This window comes from Bison bison, unplaced genomic scaffold (assembly GCF_000754665.1).
Source record: "Bison bison bison isolate TAMUID 2011002044 unplaced genomic scaffold, Bison_UMD1.0 scf7180017864500, whole genome shotgun sequence".
Taxonomy (NCBI): Eukaryota; Metazoa; Chordata; class Mammalia; order Artiodactyla; family Bovidae; genus Bison; species Bison bison.
In genome coordinates this window covers 7,584,286-7,598,675 of record NW_011495059.1, presented here as the reverse complement: position 1 = coordinate 7,598,675, position 14,390 = coordinate 7,584,286, and the positions used below count along the sequence as shown (strand labels likewise).

The 14,390-nt window shown below is 49.7% G+C and overlaps 1 protein-coding gene across 10 annotated transcripts in view; it reads left to right on the top strand.

Annotated features, from left to right (window-relative positions):
• Positions 1-14,390, top strand: part of EPB41L1 (erythrocyte membrane protein band 4.1-like 1) — a 173,728-nt gene that overhangs the window by 100,777 nt on the left and 58,561 nt on the right. The gene's annotated exons all lie outside the window — the stretch shown is intronic.

The following is a 14,390-nucleotide window of genomic DNA, read 5'->3' as shown; positions in this document are numbered from 1 at the left end:
GTGGGCAGGCGGGGAGCTGAGGCTTGCTGTAAGGATGAATGTTTGCTGGGTGGGTGCCGGGCTGGCCCACTCCTGTTCTCCCCACTCGGAGACCACTCCTGACGCCTCAGAGGAGACCCAGAGCCCTCTGGATATTTCCTCCGGGCTTCAGGCGCTGCAAGACAGTCTCTTGACTGGAGCCTGGGTTGCTGGGGAGCTCTGGTCCTCACTTATCCTCTGGGTGCAGACCTTCCTCCACTCTGGCTCATTCCCCATCCTACCTCCCTTCCATGTCTCCCAAAGCTAGGGGGTAGAACTTGGCTCTAGGACCACCTGGTTTCTGGCCTGGCATTGACACGTTAGAGGGAGAAGACTTGTGGGTCCCAGTTGTGCCTGGCACCTTCTCACTTGGGGGATATCTGAGGGCCCCTGAGGCTGGGTTCTTGGGGGGCAGGCATGGTATGTGGCTGCGGGGGGCTGGGGGGTGCAAGTGACTGCAGCCACCAGGATGCTTATCAGATCTAAGGCCACTGCCTGGCAGAGGTATGGCTTAGGAGGCTGGACAAGGACTAGGAAGGAGTTCTGAGGATACCGGTCTCCTTCGCGGCTACCGGTTGTGGTCCTTGACCACCTCCTTCCCCGCACTCACCACCCCCCCGCCAACCCCCGCAAGCTCTGAGAATACCTTGATGGGAGAGAGACACTACCGTTTGTTCCTGCCATCACTTCATATCTCCTCCTCTGTACCCAGAGGTGGGAGTGTAAGAGGGCTAGGTTTATAACCTCTCCAGCGCTGGGTGGGGTTACAGCTGCTTCGTCTCTCCCCCACCTCCCAGCATTAGGAGTCTTCCAGATTCAGTAGCCACCAGGCCAGGCTGAAGGCTCGGGACCTCGAATGATACCCCTGGAGGAAGTGGGGCTCTCTGTCCTGGGCAAGGATGTGGAGAACAGAGGCGACTGTGTACCCGCCTGCCCACCCATTCCTTCATATGGAGCCTGCGGCAGAGGCAGCCTGTGCCAGCCTCCTCTCTGAGCCGCCGTGGCCCAGGGAGGCTCTGCCAGTTCTGTGCAGGGATGAAGCCGGCTTCCACTGGCCAGTCTGAGGTCATACCTATCGTGACCCCATGTGCCGTATTTGTGTGTGCGCAGAGCATGGCTCCTAAGGGGCCCCTCGAAGCAGTCCTGGAGGAGATCAGTGCAAGAGGCCTATTCCCATTAAAACCCTCCCTGGGCCATGTGCGGTTCCCTGAGCCTGAGTTCAGTGAGCTCCATGGAGAGCTGCTTCCCAGAACTGGCACGAGAGCCTTTCCTGGTCCCAGAGGGCTCACTCAGGAAATACTGAAACATTGACTGAGGCCTCGAAAGGAGGAATGACTTGTCCAAGGTCACAGGCAAATGGGTGTGAGAGCCAGCACTAAGGTACCCATATCCTCTAACGAGTTTGGGTTTCTTGTAGCCCAAATGCCTGCCTCCCTATTGCCGTGGCCATTCCATACACAGGACTCTGATGGGCTGGCGTTATAGCCTGGAGCCTGAGTCTGCCTTCTAGAGGGGGACTTACATTGGTCTCGCAGCCCTTGACCCCAAAAGGTGAGAAAGCAAGGCCAGGCTGCCTCAGCTGCCAGGCTGCCTTGTCCCAGTTAAGGGGCAAGGGCTGAGGCATAGTCGGCCTGGAGCCCTGGTCCCTCTTGTAAGTATCCAGAGCCAAGAGGATGCTGGGTGCCCAGGCATGTTCTGGGCCTGAGCCCCCAAGAGCAGTGGAGAGGGTCTCCCGCCTAGGCTGCTGAGGTGGGAGGGGCCTCTGTGTTGCTCCAGCTAGGTCATCCGGGTGAGCCTGTCTGGGCTTCTGTGCCCCCATTTATTAAAAGTGGATAATAATCTCCATCTGGAGTAATACCAGTGATTATACAATCAGAATGAGGACATTTATTGAGTACTGACTGTATGCTTTGCATTATCTCCCAACAACTCTGACAGGTAGGTGCTATTATTATCCTTTTTACACATGACTAAGGCTCAAAGAGGTTGTGTCACGTGCCTAAGGTTGCACAGCTGGAAAGAGTGTGGCTGAGTCTAGAGCATCTCTCTTTACCTTGGCATTGTACCTGGAGCAAGGTCTGGGAGTACCAGGTTGGTGTCCAGCAGAGCCAGAGAACTGATGTGCCAGGACTGGTCCTGGTGGAGAGTTCAAGGGTGGGTTGGGTTTTGTGAGGCAAGGGTGGCCTGAGTGCTCCTGGAGTCCTGAGGGGTAGGGGGCAGAAAGGTACTGGCCAGAAGCCTGAGAGAGGGACTGGCCATGGCTTTCTGCTTCCTGGCCAGGATCCCCCAGCAGTGAGGGTGCTCTGGACTCTGTGCTCCCATTGGGTGCTGGGGAAGACTGGTTGGCTATAAGGCTGGCTGGCCCTGACACTCACTCCCGCCACACTAGACAGGAACCCAGTGACCAGAACATACAAAGGAGGGAATGCAGGCGCACCAGCTGGGACTGTGAGGAGGAGGCCCGGTGGGGAGGGGACTTGTGCATGGGTAGGCGGGTAGGGGTGGGAGCAGGCTGGCACCGCTTCCTCTGTGGGCGGGAGGCTTGTGGGTAAGAATAGTAGCAGCCAACATTTATCAAGCACTTACTACATGCCAGGCACCATTTTAAGGGCTTAACTGTGCCACTCATACAATCTTCACAAGCCCTTTGAGGCAAAAATCCTTCTTCCTCCCATTTTACAGATGAAGGGAACTGAGGCTTAGCAAGGAAAAGACAGTTGCTCAAGGTCACACAGCTCGGTTGTGGGGGAGCCAGGATTTAAATCCAGGCAGTGTGAGGTGGAGCCACTTTCCCCATGGCCATGCCAGCAGCCCAAAATTTCTTTTCAGAGGTCATACTCAGTTTTGTTCAATTTGAAAAATATTCCCTGAGTACCTGCTGCTGATCCTATACGGCCTCTGGTGAAGCATCCTTGTCCTCCCCGGGCTCCCAGTCTAGCTTGGAGAGACACAGACACGGCACAGGGAAGGTGAGGGATAAGCTATTGCCTCTGTAGGCGTGGATTCCTATTCTGGTGATCAGAGAAGGCTTCAAGGAGATTGCAGCCTTGGCACTGGGCACCAAAAGCCAAGTGGAATTTTGATAGCTGTGGGGGGAAGGGCACCCCCTCTCCTGGGCCAGAGGGAAGGGAAATGGGGACGTGTTTGAAGAACGGGTGGTCTGGTGTGCCTGCAGCAGATGGTGCAGGGGGCTGGGGGCTCTGGGAGGTGATTCAGAAAGTCAGCTTGTCTTTGGGTCTTTGACAAAACTCTGGAATCTGCCAGGCCTGAGCTCTAGTCGCAGCTCCACTGTGTCCTAGTCACGTGCCCTTGGGCTCTCACTTAGCTGATCTGAGCCTCAGTTTCCTCATCTGTAAAGTGTGGCCAAGCGCGCCTGTCTCAAGGAGACCACGTTAGGGTTGTTACGTAAAGAACCTAGTGCAGTGCTGGCATGCCACAGGGACTTGGCTAACATCACTTTCCTCCCCAGGAGCCTGGACGCTCCAGGAACCTTTGCAGGTATTTGATCTGCATGGGGCCTGCATTGGGGCAGGACAGAACCAGGTCTGGGAAGGTCCCTTTGGTAAGAACCACGAGGAAGGGACGGGCTCAGCTTTGCAGGAAAGACATCAGCCCTCTGGACCTGGAGGGCTGGGGAGGGAGGGAGGTTGAAACCACACTAAGCTGTCCCCTCGGAGGGTTTTGGGAGGAGCAGCTTAGGGTGGGGAAGGCCATGGGGTGGGGGAAGGGCACGAGTTTGGTTTGCAGCTTCAGAAGTTTAAGATGAAGGACTCATCTCCCTTCAGTCATTCTGAAGGTTGCGCAGCTTCGTCTTTGTGCATCTGGCTTTTTTTTTTCCCTTTTGCATAATTTCCTTTGGCTGAATCTGCATCAGAGCTTCTTCCATAATAGCAGCAAATTGGGACTAAGTGCCCAACAATAGGGGAATGATTGAGAGCGTTTTGGAACATCCAGTGGATAAAATAATATGCAGCCGTGAACAGCCGCAGAAATACTTACCCTCGAAGCGTATGGAGCTGTGCACTCGTCAGGTTCCTCGGCATCTTTTCTTCAATTCATTTCATGTCGCGGTGACAGAGGCGGGACAGGGTTAGAGCCTTCCCCCGCGTGAAGAGATTCAGGCCAGGCTGTCATCTCTTGGAGGGCAGTGTTCATGTTTTATTCATTGTTCTGTCCTCAGCGCGTGGCTGAGTGGTTTGCAAATGCTTGTCTGGTGAAGGAATTGATGGAGTGGGCAAAGCAGATGGCAAGTGACTTGTCCAAGGTCATGCAGGTAGGAAGACCAGGACCAGGGTCTTCTCATCCCTACTTGGCACATTCTTCTTACTCACTGGTCAGTATCTTGAAGGGGAGTAGGATGGAGAGGTGCGCAGCGAGGACCAGAGACAGACCAGAGCATAAGTCTCATTTCTATCCTTACTGACTGTGAGGACTTGGCAAGTCAGTTCATCTTCTTAAGCCTCAATTTCCCCATCTGTAATATGGATAATCCAAGTACCTGTTTTTTTTTTTTTTTAATTTTATTTTATTTTTAAACTTTACAATATTGTATTAGTTTTGCCCAACATCGAAATGAATCTGCCACAGGTATACCCGTGCTCCCCATCCTGAACCCTCCTCCCTCCTCCCTCCCCATACCCTCCCTCTGGGCCGTCCCAGTACACCAGCCCCAAGCATCCAGCATCGTGCATCGAACCTGGACTGGCGACTCGTCTCATACATGATATTACACGTGTTTCAATGCCATTCTCCCAAATCTCCCCACCCTCTCCCTCTCCCACAGAGTCCACAAGACTGATCTATACCAAGTACCTGTTTTTAAGCTTGTCATCAAGATTAAATGATTTTGGGTATGTAAGATCCTTAGCATAGGAACCAGCACACAGAGAAGTACCTAAGAATGTTAGATGTGATGATAATGATGATATAATAATGTGGAAATATTTCTGATATAGTAAATGTTTTTTGTTTTTTTTTTGCCGTGCTGTGGGGCACGTGGGATCTTAGTTCCCCAATCAGGGATCGAACCCACCCCTCCTGCAGTGGAAGCTTGGAGTCTTAACCACTGGACTCCTAGGAAGGTTCCCCGATACAATTTAATGTTAAATGGAAAAAAACCCCAAACCACGAGCACTCAGATTAAAATGATATAAAATTAGATCTGACCATAGGTACAGATTGGAAGAGAACAGGTGGAAATAGCAGGTACTATGGGGAATGAATGACTGACCCAGACAAACCTTTTTAAAAATACTTACTTTTTCTTGTTTTAATTACAAAAGAATTATGTGATAAATCCTAATCATTTAAAAGCATACTCTTTCCTTGTTTTCCCAACCAAAATCCTTCTCTCCAGAGGTAGCCAATGACAACAGGATGGTGCCTAGATTTTTTTCCATGCCTACATAAACAATAAGCATGCAAACCGGAATGGGACCATAAATTGCATTATTGTTTTACAAGTTAGATTTTTTTCATTCTATGTGCCAACATCTTTCTGTGTCAGTGCATCTAAACCCCATCCCCCAAATGTTCACACTAGATATGTAATACTTTTGTAATTCCTTTTTCACAGGATAAATCCTAGTTCATTTGGCCATCAACAGGGGGTTGATGGACATTTAAAGTTGTTTCCAATTTTACTCTATTCTAAATAACGCTGACCGTGAACTCTCGTAGTGTTTAAACAAGAAAATCAAGTGAGAGACTGAGAAACTGTGAGATTGCACAGGGTTGCTGGGGAGGGTTCCCTGCTTCTCTGGGCTTCTTTCCCCTCCTCACCTCCCTTCTCAGCGGAGCCCCAAGGGGCAAGGACACTGATCCAAAGCCATGTTTGTTACTGCAGTTCCCCGCTCCCTCTCACCAACTGCTGATCGGTGAGGTCCAAGCGAAGTGATGATGATGAAAGGATCCTTTAGACTGTAAAGCACCTGGCACGTGGGAGGGCTTGATACTGCTGTTATTATTTCCACATCCAGAGCAACAGTAGCTTTGGTTACACGGTTGACAGCAAGTGGGATGTAGCAGGTTTGAGGGGGAAGAGCATGGAGCCGTGAGCCAGCAGACCTGGGTCCGAGTCCCTGCTCAACTCGAACTGACAAGCCATGTGACCTTGGCCAGCCCCGCCTGCTGGGGGAATAAACCCACCCATCTCATGTGGCCCTGGTGGAGCTCAAAGGTGACAAAGCCCAGAAGGCAGCCAGCTCATGGTCCGGCTCTCAGAGGGTGTCCCGCTCCAGGGAGGTCTCCTCTGCCTCTGCAGTCATCCATGTGGACCAAGTAGGAGGCTTTTCTCCTTTCTGATGCCGTTTACTCTGCAGTTTGGGCATGTCACGTGGTCCCCGGCCTACAATGGCACACCAGTTTGTGGCTCCACAGTGGCACGTGAGACCTTTGGGCAAGAAGCCAGTGCTGACGGGTGGCAGCCTCTTCACATGGCTTGATTTTATTTAATGCGGTGCCCATGGGTACCGCCGGCCTCTGACAAATTGCCGTCTCCGCCCTGCCGCGTAGGAATGACTGCGGGCCCAGCTCCTGTTTCTACCCCTCGAGCTCCATCAGAGGCCTGGCTGGGAGGCGGCACAGTCCCCCTCCTCCCTCCTCACGGGTGGTCATTTCATTCATGTCCACCTGGAGATTGTCACTCAAGGAAGTGAATGTTCTGTACTGGGGAGATCCCAATGGGAGTTAACATCATCCCCAGAGGGAGAAGAATAAATCTTAATAGTCTCTCTTTCTCTCACTGTATTTTTTCTTTTAATTCTTTTCTTTTTCTTTTCTGACTCCAAAAGTAGTACAGGCTCATAATAGGAAATGGTGTAACACAGAGAACCCCCTAAAAAGCCAAAAAAACACAAAAGTCTGTAATTTCTGCTCTTGTTAACCTTTGAGCCTTTAGACGATGAGAGTTTCTAATATTTCATGAGTACTCACTGTGGGCTTTGGCTTGGAAGTGCTTTACGAGCCAAATTTCAGTTTGGTCTAATTCAGTTTTCTTAGTAAACCTAGTAAGTGGGTAAGGTTATCATCGTGGATTTACAGATGAAGACACTGAGGCCCAGTGAGATTGAGGGAGAATGCAAGAAGGTCTCCTGGTCGCCTAGTCCGTCCTTAACCATTAGACTATACTGCCTCTTTCCAATTTCTCCTCCCCTCCCTTTCTAGTTCGTGTTATCTACTTAGTGTCAGGTGGTATATCAGTCACAGGTGGCGCTAGTGGTAAAGAACCTGCCTGCCTGCAGGAGACATAAGAGACTCAGGTTCAATCCCTGGGTCAGGAAGATCCTCTGGAGGAGGAAGAAATGGCAACCCACTCCAGTATTCTTGCCTGGAGAATCCCATGGCCAGAGGAGCCTGGTGGGTTACAGTCCATAGGGCTGCAAAAGAGTCAGACATGACTGAAGCGGCTTAGCACACAGCACGGTGTATCAGTCAGATTCTGGTAGAAAACAGAATTCCACTCAGATGCTTTAACTTGGAGATGTTAAGAAAGCTGTGGGCAGGGTTAAGGGAACCCACGAGGGGGACCCACAAACTCACGGTGACAGAAACTATTAGCTCCCTTCGGCCTGAATGAACAGAGGGAGGGACTGGTGTTACTGGGCTTGTGCATGGAGCTGTCACAGAGCTGCTCAGCCACCACTAGAACCCCAGGGAGGGCGACTGGGGAGATATACCTCCCCCCTCTGCTTCCACTCTCTGACCTCCTGCCAGTGCCTCCCGTTGACCAAAGGCAACCAGAGGTCAGCAGGCAAAGGAGTTCAAAGGACAGTCCAAAAACTCAGCCTCCTGGCTCTTTGAGTGGGACATGGTTCTGGGGGTGCAAATGGGGATCAACAGCCCAGGAATTGGTCCTAGGGGAATGGGAAAGATGTGCTCCATGACTTCCCCAAAAGAAAGGATGATCTCGGTAACCATGATCATTGAAAACATCTTTCAGAACAGAAGACTCTCACTTTCTGCCTAGCATTCTCTTTGTTTTGGCATTTTCCACACCCTGTTCCTTCTTCCTCTCTCCACTCCTTCCTACTGTGAGTTCCTGCCTGGTTCAGAATTCCCACGACCGTCTGGACAGAAGTTGTCAGTGTCTCAGATTTAGAAGAGAGCCTTCGTGGCTGGGGAGTGATTGTTCATGACCGTGGATACTCGTGGCTGTGCGTGCCCTCACGCGGTTCCACTGCAGTGCATATGTATGCAAAGACACGCTTCCAGAACACATGTCATAAACATCTGTGATACACACTCCCTTGTCTTTAGCGTGACTGTAACTTTTGCATTTCAAAGTCCTTTTGTTCTCTGAAACATCCTTTTTCTCTACAGGGCCCTGCTCTGAAGTGTGCGATTAGGGCCTCTCCTCCCTGTTTAACAGATGGAGAAACTGATGCTCACAAAGGGGAAGTGACTCGCCCAAGACCCATCAGATAGGAAGTGGCAGAACTGAAACAAGAAACAGTGGTCCTGATTCTAACTTCTGCTCTTCTCAGTGTATTTGCCTTTTAATCTTGGGAAGTTTTTCCTTAGCCAGTTTTACCCCTGGGAGAAATTAGTACAGACGAACCCCCTGAGGCTGCTGGAATGTCATGTAGTGGGATGGACTTCGGAGTCAGAGAGTCTTGGCACAGTCTTATGACCTTGGGCAAATCGGTAGGCATCTTTGGGCCCATGTGTCCTCATCAGTCAAATAAGGATGATAATATCAGGAGTTTGGATGGAAAAGTCAGCTGCTTTTCCATCCAAAAGTCTGATAAGTTGTCAGGACAGACTGGCTGGCTGGTAGCCAGGAAGGCTCCTGAGGTGAGTGCAGCCCAGGTCTTTTGACTTGTCTCATTGCTGTTCCATCCACCCATCACCCATGTGTTTTTCCATTTATCCATCTGACCCCAGGCTCCATGGGTTTGAATTCTGACACTGCTGTTTACTAGCTGCACGATCTTGGGCCAGTTAGTTCACTTCTCAGTGCTTTAGTTCCTTCTTTTGTAAAATGGAGATATTGAGAGGACCTATTATGGGTTATTATGAAGATTAAATGATGTAAAATGCTTAGATCAGGGCCTGGTAAATAGCAAACTCTATAAATGTTAGCTTTGTCATTGTTATTTATCAAGAACTGCTCTAAGCCCTGGGGAAAATGGCAAATGAGACAGATAAGGTTTTTGTTGTCTTTTGGCCATGCTGCACAGCTTGCAGGATCTTAGTTCCCTGACCAGGGATCGAACCCAGGCCCGTTGCAGTGCATGCACGGGAATCCTAACCCCTGGATCACCAAGGAATCTCCAAGACATAAAGTTTTGTCTTTGTGGAGTTTACATTCTAGAGAAGGAGTAGAAACAATTTGTGAACTTATGAAGAAACACATGCTTGCTTCATGGGCGTAAAGTTTATTTTTGATGGGTGGTAAAAATTTTTGAAAGTAGATAGTAGTGTTTGTTATACAACACTGTGAATGTGATTATTGTCCCGAATTGTTACACTTAAAGGTGGTTAAGATGGCAAAAACAGAATAAAGCAAAACCAAAAAATCAGCTGTAACCAAAAAAAAAAAAAAAAAGGAAGGGGGGACCCACTTTAGACAGAGTGGTCAAGAGGCACATTAACTGAGATCCGAAGGGTGAGAGCTACCAAGAGACAGGGGACAAGCCCACCTTCCACACAGAGGGAGCAATAAGGGCAAAGCCCCAAGACAGGGGCAAGCCTGGCGTGACTGAGGTGCAGACAGAGAATCTGTGTCTCACTTCTGTCACAGTGATGGTGGCAGTAGGGGAGCTAAGCAGAGGCCTTATGCAGAGACCTGGAGCTTTGGTAAGGAATTTGCATTTTATTTTGATGGGAGGTCATTGGGGTTTTAAAGAGGACATCCATTTGGACCGTAACTGTGGCTCCTCTGTGGAGAATAAGCCCTAGGAGAGCCTACGTGGCTAAAGGGACCGTGGAAGAGATGGAGCCGCCATGCAGACAGGAGCTGAGAGTGGGTTGGACCTGGGTGGAAGTAGAGCTGGAGAAAAAGAACAAATCCAATTTACTGGACCCAGAGATGCTGAGTCACGCTAACCCTGGTGGGAGAGCTTGATGTATAAACCAGTCGATTCACTTTTAATGTGGGGGTACAACCGCAGGCCAAGTGGGTGTTGCCTCTTCCGGGCAGAGACACCCTCTCCCTCTAGGCGGCCCAGATGGAAAGCCACAGCGTCTGAAGCCTGCTTAGTGCCCCCGGAAAGCGAGCCCGGGGAGCCAGCCTGTGGTTGCAATGTTGAAGAGTGTCAGAGGCTGACAGGCTGCTGAGCTGGCCCCAGAGGGGGCCAGGCAAGCACGCTGGGCCTCACTGGGCCCCTCACCTCCAGACAGGACTGGCGCAGCCACTGTCAGCATTTCCTTCTTTGGCTGACCTTTCCCTTTTCTAATCCTGTGCGTTCGGGTTTTCACATGTTAGTGTCATCAGTCAGGCTTTGCTGGCCTCTGTCTCTCTCTCCATCTGTTCTGGGTGGGCACTTCTTTTTTTGTTTTTTTCAGTTGTTGTTGGGTTTTTGTGTGTGTGTGTGTTTTGGCCTCATCATGCAGCACGTGGAATCTTAGTTCCCCCACCATGGCCCAGGGATTGAACCTGTGCCCCCTGCAGTGGAAGCGCCAAGTCTTAACCACTGGACCACCAGGGGCGTCTCAGGGTGGGCACTTCTAAACCCCAGCTTCGCAGACCACTTCCCACTCTGGCTTCCCATTACTGCTTGTCATTCTGGATCTTCTCAGGGTTGTTTTATTCGGTGCCCTCTTTATGCTATTTTCCCGAATCTCCATCACCCCCCTGAGAAGGAGGGAGGAATATCTCTGTGTTAGGGTTGAGATGACCTAAGCTCAGAGGAGTGAAGTCACTTGCCCAGTGTCCCAGAGGGAGCTAGTGGGGGAGGGTTCTAGGTCTCACTGACCTGGGTCTGCCTCTGGCCCTGCTGCCCTGCATGGAGGGGTCCATGGGATGACTATGCATAGGGTCTTTGACGCTAGGCCTGGCCTGCAATGGCTCGGTGACAGGAGTCTTACCCTTTGCAGCAGAGTAACATTTCTGAGTCTTGCAAAGCTGCCGTCCCCCACACCGCCCCCTACCCCATCCACCTCCAGCTTCTTCATTTCTCCCTGACTCAAACCTATTCCTCCTGCCAGCCTGTGTGGAGCTCACATTTATAGGCTTCTTATTCCAAGAAGTCAAGTTGTCAACGCCGGGACTTCGCTGGTGGTCCAGTGGCTAAGACTCCATGCTCGCAACACACGGGGCCAGAGTTCAATTCCCGGTCAGGGGACTAGATCCCACATATGGCAACTAAGAGTCTGCATGCCACAACTAAGACTCAGTGCAGCCAAATAACTAGATATGGAAAAAAACAAGAGGTCAAGACTCCCTGTCCTCTGCACATCCCTTCTTGTTCCCACATCTGAGCATTTGCCCACATGGTGACCTAGTCCAAATGTCCTCCCTGCCATCACCTGTCTAGAGTCTCCCTCTTTTCAAAACCTAACTCCAGCTCACCCTGCACTCTCTACCCTATAAGTCTTCCTTGGAAACCCCAGGCCATACTGCTAATCACCAGGTCCTAGAATCTTCTAGAGGCTGAAATGTACACGGGCAAATCTATGTCACATTCTGGGTGAGTATCAACCTCCCATGTGGCAGGGAGCTCCATGGGAACCAGCACACGGTCCTCTGGGTCCGCTGCAGTGCCTGGGCAGCTTGTCCGCCCAGTGGGTTCCATCAGTCTGTGCTGACCTGGTCCTGGGCAGAACTGTGCCCATGTGACTAGCTGTGGCAGAAGCCAAGGTCAGGTTCTTGGCTCACTTTCTGGGCCCCAGTGAGAGAACCATGCCATTATCCCCAGACTTGTGAGATGAAGAAGGTTCTCCTCATCACAGATTTAAAAAATAATAATGTGATTTTTCTTTTTAATTCACAAATTTTCTTTTAGGTTTAAACAGATTTTATTTATCTCTGTCTCATCCTGTCATACCAGACCATGTGCATTGGAAACATTTATTTTTTGACTTCTAGTTGTTTTTTTAAAATCATTCAAGAAATCTCCAAGTGTAGTAGAGAAAAACGAGAACTACAGTTAAACAGAAAGAAGAAACAAAATAATTTGTATACCCGCCTTCTAGAAACAGCCATAGTTAATATTTTGCTGAATTTTCTTTTTTTCTTAAAGTATTTATCCTTTTGGCTGCACCTGGTCTTATTTATAGCACTTGGGATCTCTAGTTACAGCATGAGAACTCTTAGTTGTGGCATGGGGAAATCTAGTTTTCCCTAACCAGGGATTGAACCTGGTCCCCCTGCGTTGGGAGTGCAGAGTCTCAGTCACTGGACCACCAGGGAAGTCCCCTTTGCTGAATTTTCTGTATCTGTACGTGTATATTAGGTAAAAGAGGGTCGATCTGTACAAACTGTTGTGTGTCATGCTTTTCACTCAGGTGTCCTCCGTGATTTTGTACATCACGTCTTTTCACTCTCTAGAGCAGACACACCATCTTTTATCTCACCAGCCCCTGGCCACAGGGTTTGTCCGTGGCTCATGCTGCTGCCTTGGCTCCCAGCCCGGGGCTGAGTGCTTTCTCCTCCTCTGAGATTCTGTTGAGGTTTGCCTGAGGCGTCAGAGTGCAGCGGGAAGAATGATGGACCCGGAGCTGGGGTCTGGGGAGTCAGGAGGCTGGGTGAGGAGGAGAGTGGGTGGGAGGGACCAGGGAAAACCTGTCTGAGAAAATGACTGTTGCTCGAGCCCCTTTTGCTCTCTGGCTCTCACCTGTAAAAGAAGAGGAGGAGACTGAATTATCTCAGAAGCTTCCAGCTCCTCTCATCTGTGGGTTCTGCCAGCACCGAGCAGTCATGCCAGCAGCCTCTGCTGGAGACCTGGGCGGTGAAAGCCTGGGATATTTATTTAAGATTACTTGGCTGGCTATTTCCAAGATGATGCAGGCCCTGGTGAAGGTTCAGCGAGTCCAGGCTGAAATGAGACTGAAGCAGAGGCAGGAGGAGATGTCCTGGAGCCTCTGGGCTGCCTGAACCCATGAGGGGTGTGTGGATTCTGCTTCTCCCAGCACAAAATATACAGATTAGTCTGTGGATTTTTTTTTTTTTTTTGAAGCAAAATTAAGCAGGCATTTATTTGAAGAGTTCTTCCCTGTAGGCCTTATCTAGCATAATGCCTGATATCTCCATGCAGGCTTAGAAGAAATCCAGATCGGGCAGATTCATCTCAGTTTGACCTCATGAGGCTGTGCGCCATCCCCCTGGAGCAGCTCTGTGGCTTTGTGTTCTGGCACTGAGTCAGCACTTAGCGTCATGTAAGCAACAGAGCTTTTATTTAACGATGGCTTTAAGTTATAACCATAAAGCCCAGGGTAATGATGTGAGTGGAAAGCATTTCTGGGTGGGGATGAGGCCACGTGGACCAAGGCCTTCCTTTCCTCCTCATCTTCTTAACAACAGCATCCATAACACCAGACCTTCTCATTTGTGCTACAAGCTCCAGCTTACAAAGCGCTCAGCTCATTATCCGTAAGGTGGGGAATGAGAATGCTCATGACCTATCTTGGGCCCTGGAGACGTTGGGTGGCTGAGTGGGGGTGCTCAGGGCCCTTGACTTTCTGTTCAGTGCCCTTTGCTTTGGGCGGGGCTGGTGGCTCCTAAAGGCAGTGGGGGTAATAAGATGGGGGCTTGGAGCATGTGCTCAGCCCAGGGTGGATCCTGTATCTGTTGGCATCTGCCTGTCAAAGGCCCCCACGGTGGGTGGGGTGGGGAAGGGACCTGCCAAATCTCATCTGGATCTTTCTCTTTTAAAGTGATGGATTTAGAGAAGGCTCTAGACTCAGCAGGTGAGGGTTCCTGCTCATTTCTGTTTCCAGGTTTTAGCTCCAAACTGTTGTTTGTTTTTTGTTTTTTTTTTTGAGAGATGTGTTTTCACCGAAGGGGATCAGAAATGGCTTCTTTTGCTTTCCTAAAAACAAACAACTTGTGAGTTAAATATATGTATATGTGTGTGTGTGTATTTTTAAAATTATACAAGTAATTCCAAAGTATATGAAGTTAAAAATGAAGTTCCCTCTCTTATCATGCCCTATGGAACTCTCTTTTTCTTCTCTACCTAATTCCGAATTATTGACCTCTCTTACCAGCTTAGTGAGTATCCTTCCAGATCTTTTACTACATGCGTACAAGCACTAAGATGTTGAGATTGTTGGGGTTTATAAGGACCTACTGCCCAGCTGCTCTTTGGAATAAGCAAACTGCAAAGAGAGAAAAGGAGAGAAAGAGAGAATGGTGTGGTACTATTTATATATATAAATTTTATAATATAATTATATATAAATATATTACAAAATATAATATATAATATGAA